Source organism: Pongo abelii, chromosome 10 (assembly GCF_028885655.2).
Source record: "Pongo abelii isolate AG06213 chromosome 10, NHGRI_mPonAbe1-v2.0_pri, whole genome shotgun sequence".
Taxonomy (NCBI): Eukaryota; Metazoa; Chordata; class Mammalia; order Primates; family Hominidae; genus Pongo; species Pongo abelii.
In genome coordinates this window covers 20,639,475-20,645,036 of record NC_071995.2, presented here as the reverse complement: position 1 = coordinate 20,645,036, position 5,562 = coordinate 20,639,475, and the positions used below count along the sequence as shown (strand labels likewise).

Genomic DNA, 5,562 nt, shown 5'->3' with positions numbered 1-5,562 from the left:
TAATGTAAAATCAACAGAAAGTCAATAATTTCAAAAAAGTGACTTGGAAAATGCAAGGACATTAATTTTTAAAAATCTGAAGATATCAAGAAAAAAAGTATTTGGAAACACAGATAACAATGGGATATGTTAGAAGTATAACATTCTGTAGTCAAAAGTGAGCAGTAACTTTCAAAAATTAATAACCTTGACTACACATAAACATCAACTATGTGTAAGGTACTATGTGATATGTCAGAGTGAAAGAAGTAGATTGCTATTAAATAGATTATAGGAAATCAAATTTACCATCCTGCTGATTACTTCACTGAGTTAAATATATCTTTAATGTGCTCATTTTATATTTGCAATAATGTCATGTTTTAATATTTGAAAATTATATTTTGACAGTTTTTGAAAATTCCAACAAGAAGTGCATTCCACCAAGTTTTGGAAATTCCACCAAGAAGACATATGAGCTGGACAAATTAAATTGTGTCACCTGAGAAATGTTCATCACTGGCTGTTAGACCCAGGCATGTCTTTTCTTGATTCCCTGAGTGATTCCAGTGGTTATCAAAATTTCCCTTCTTAGGCTCTATTTTTCTGTTTGCTTTGTTTTTCTGACTCTGGCTTTGTTTCCTTTCCCAGTCCTTGTGCATCTTTGGTTCTGATTCTGGTTTGCTTTCCCAGTTGGTGACAGCAACGAAGAGGAATACAATTTTCTTGTCTGCCCATTCTGTAATCTCTGTCATGTAAAGATCAAGATTTATTCTCTGACAGTAAGGAATGATAGATCATCTTTTTAATGGTATTTTACTTGTTTGTGATTGGGTTTGTTTTGGTTTTTTGTCTGTCTCACTTTTGCAAGATAAAACAGCCTTTTGAGACCTGGGCTGTCTTCTCATCAATGGGTAGTTTATTTTTCTCTTCTTTGTCTCTCCTGAAAGTTCTATGAATTGGACTTTCTACAAAGAAGGAAGTTCTCAGGGCCTTGATGGAAAGGATTATACCAAGTGCTTCTACTCACTGATACTTCAAGTAACAGACTTATGTATATTCAAGAAGCAGTAGAAAACCAGGTTTCAGCTGATGAGAGAAACTGATTGTGATTATTTGTTTGGAAAAATTTAAGTATAGTTTTAAGTTTTATGAGATAAGCACTGTCTCTGTCTTCTTGATCTACTGCTATCCCTTCATTTAAAGATATTAACACGTTTAGATGATATGTTATTCTCACTAACCCCTCGGAATTCAAAAAAAAAATAGTCTCTTTTCTTTTAATGGTTAATGTAGTTTTTGCGCAGAGCATTAATAAGAGTCTGTCCTCCATTTTACAAGGATATAATTTGACAGAACAATTGCACAACTAAATTTGTTGAATTTTCTGGAGTTTTATATATGAAAATATATGTCATTATTCTGGTGTGATAAACCTACCATTTTTAAATAAATGCTGTGATTTGTTTGTTGTACCAGTTTCTACAAAGCACTCCTAAGAAATTTGTCTATTCTGTGACTAAGGGAATTTCTTCAGCCTAGAGAGAGAAATGATATCACATAAAGCCCTATATAAGTGTTACAGCTCTTTTAGAATTTGTCTGTCAGGTATTCCAATTTTTCTTTTTTCTTTCTTTTTTTTTTTTTAAACCAGAAAACCCCTCACAGAAAAAGAAAAATCCTGGATCTTCAAGAAGTAATGAAGAGCATAAGAATTAGTAAGCATTGGCAGTAAATATAAAAGACTACTTTTTCTTCTTAATTTATTAATAATGCATATGACTTTAAAGCAAAAGCTATAACATTGTCTTATGGGATTTAGAGGTATGTGATGTGATACCCGTGACACTTATGGCATAAAAATAGCAGCCTGCAGAGGAGGGCAAGTGAACCTGTGTAGTTGCAGTGTTCTACATCTTACAAAAAGCAATAAAATGTTTATTCTAAATAGACTGCAAAAGTTAAGGACATACAATAAAATTGCTAGGAAAATCACTAAACATAAATAATACAAAGAGGTATAGCTTAAAAGCCACAAAATACCTTATATATTGTCTCAGTCCGTTTGTGTTGCTATAAAGGAATATGTGAGGCTGGGCAATCTGTAAAAAAAAAAAAAGTAGTTTATATCCAGCTTACATTTCTGCAGGCTGTACAAGAAGCATGGTGCTGGCATCTGCTTAACTTCCAGCGAGGTCCCCAGCATGCATCCACTCATGGCAGAAGGCCAAGGGGAGTTAGCCTGTATAGTGATCATATGGCGAGAGAAAAGACGCAAGAGAGGGGCAAGGTGCTAAGCTCACTTTTAATAACCAGCAATGGAAGGAACTCTTACAGAAACTAATAGAGTAAGAATTTATTATCAAGAGGATGGCGCCAAGTCATTAATACATGACCTGCCCCCATGACTCAAACACCTCCCATCAGGCCCCACCTCCAACACTGGGGATCAAATTTCAACATGAGACTTGGAGGGGCCAAACAAACCACATCCAAAATATACCATAAAGAGCTTTAGAAATATTCGAATAATTTTTTAAAAAGGTAGGAGAGGAACAATAGCGGAATAAAAAGCACAGGAGCAGACAGAAGAAAAAAATGCTATGGCAGACATAAATCCAATCATATCAGTAAGATTAAATATTAACTTTGCAATCCAAATAGACGGCAGAGGTTCTCAGAATGGATTAAAAAAGCAAGAATAAATATATGCTGCCCAAGAGAAACACAATTTATATATAAAGAAAGACATACGTTGAAATAAAATGGATTAAAAATATATACACCAAGCAAAAAGTCAGAATAAGAAGGTTGAAGTGCTCATATTAATATCAGATAAGTTAGACTTCAAGGCAAATAGTATTATCAGAGTTAATAAAAATAATAAAGGAAGACATAAAATCATAAACATGTATGAATCTACTATCAGAGATTTGAAATATATGATATGAGGGCAGAAATTGGCAAAATTAAAGGGAGGATTATACAATTCTATAATCAAAGTTGGAGATGTTACTATCTCATGCACAGCAATGGAGGAAAGAGCCAGACACAATCTCAGTAAAAACACAATCTGAAAAATACCATGGACAACCATGACATAATTAACAAAATCAGCAACTGCGAATTCACGTGATTTTCAAGTGTACATGTAGATGATATATTCACTGTATTAGTTTGTTCCCACACTGCTATAAAGAACTACCTGAGACTGGATAATTTATAAAGAGACGAGGTTTGATTGGCTCACAGTTCCACAAGCTGTATAGGAAGCATGGCTGGGGAGGCCTCAGGAAACTTACCATCATGGCAGAAGTCTCACCATAACAGAGCAGGAGAGAGCAAGCAAAAGGGGAAGTGCCACACCCTTTTAAACAACCAGATCTTATGAGAACTCACTCACTATCATGAGAACAGCAAGGGGGAAATCCACCCTCATTATCCAATCACCTCCCACCAAGTCCCTCCACCAACACTGGGAATTACAATTTGAGATTTGTGTGGGGACACAGAGCCAAACCATATCATTCACCGATATAGAGCATAGAACCATAAAACAGGTTTCAATAAATTTTAAAAAATCAAAATTCTACAGAGTATGCTGTCTGATTGCAATAGAATTAAGTTGCAAATCAACAATGAAAACATACATATCATTTCAATACCTCTGAGATTTTAGAGCAAGCAAAAATTTCTCAGAACTCAAAGACCACAAATAATTTAAAATTTTATAAATTGGGCTTCATCAAAATAAAAAATTTTGCTCTTTGAAACACATCATTAAGAAAATGAAAAGGCAAACCACTGGGAAAAATATTTTGCCACACTTATGTATAGCAAAAAACTTTGATTCAGAATATCTAAAGAACTCTCACAACTCAATGAGAAGACAAAAACCCAATTTTAAAAGTGGGCAAAAGTTGTGAACACTTCACAAAAGGAGATATAAAGTATATGAAATATAAAGTATATGAAAAGATGCTCAACATCACTAATCATTACAGAGATTACATATTAAAATTACAATAAGATACAAGCACACATTCATCAGAATGACTTTTTTTTTTTTTTTTTTTTGAGATGGAGTCTTGTTCTGTCACCCAGGCTGGAGTGCAGCGGCACAATCTCAGCTCACTGCAGCCTCTGCCTCCCGGGTTAAAGCAATTCTCCTGCCTCAGGCTCCTGAGTAGCTGGGATTACAAGCGCCCGCCACCACTCTTGGCTAATTTTTGTATTTTTAGTAGAAACAGGGTTTCACCATCTTGGACAGGCTGGTCTTGAATTCCTGACCTCGTGATCCTCCCATCTCGGCCTCCCAAAGTGCTGGGATTACAGGCGTGAGCCACCATGCCCATCCAGTATGACTAAATTTTAAAAAATAAAAATAATCCTACCAAGCCTCAGTGAAGTATGAAGCAACTGAAAATCTCACTCACTGCTTTGGGTTTGTATTAGTCTGTTCTCACATTGCTATAAAGAACTACCTGAGACTGGGTAATTTATGAAGAAAAGAGGTTGACTCACAATTCCTCAGGCTATACAGAAAGCATGACTGGGGAGGCATCAGGAAATTCACAATCATGGCAGAAGGCATAGGGGAAGCAGGCACATATTACATGGCCGGAGAAAGAGGAAGATGGAGAAAGAGGAAGATAAAGACAAGGGAGGTGCTGCACACTTTTAAACAAGCAGATCTCATGAGAACTCACTATGATGAGAACAGCAAGGGGGAGATCTGCCCCTATGATCCAATCCCCTCCCACCAGACCCCTCCTCCAGTCCTGTGTATAGGGGATTACAATTCAACATGAGATTTGCGTGGGGACAGAAATTCAAACCATATCAGGTTTTGTGGAATAGCATGGCCACTTTGGAAAACAATTTGACATTTCATAAAGAGTTAAACAGTTACCTGCCATACAACTTAGCTATTCTACTGCTAGGTATTTACACAAGAGAACCCAAACATAAAAATTTGTACATGAATGCTCATAACACCTGTATTTTTAACAGTTAAAAACTGGAAACAATCCAAATGGCCATCAACAGATGAATGGATAAACAGATTGTGATACATTCGTATCATGAAATACTAAACTACCGAGACATACAACGAGGATGAACATCAAAATTATTATGCTTAGTGAGAGAAGCCAAGCAAAGAAGAAGAGTATATACTACATAACTGAATTTATATAACATTCTAGAAAATGCAATATGCAGAGACAGGAAGTAGGTCAGTAGTTGCCTGAAGACAGATGAGAGACAGATTACAAAGAGGAAGAGAAAACTTTTGGCTGTGCTGTAAATGTTTTGTATCTGGATTTTAGAGATGATTTCATGGGTATATACACACGTCAATGAAATTGACATTGCCAATGTCACTTGATCAAATTACACATTTTAAATATATGCATTTTATGCACGCTGGACTTAATACCTGGGTGATGGGTTGATAGGTGTAGCTAACCACCATGGCACATGTTTACCTATGTAAAAAACCTGCACATTATGCACATGTATACCAAGACTTAAAATAAACCTATGTATTTTATTATACTTCAATAAAGATATAAGAAAATT

At 35.6% G+C, this 5,562-nt stretch overlaps 1 pseudogene; it reads left to right on the top strand.

The window, feature by feature from the left end:
* Positions 1 to 1,553: 1,553 nt before the first annotated feature.
* On the top strand, positions 1,554 to 1,597 carry LOC112135958 (U7 small nuclear RNA; annotated as a pseudogene).
* The last annotated feature ends 3,965 nt before the right edge of the window (positions 1,598 to 5,562 follow it).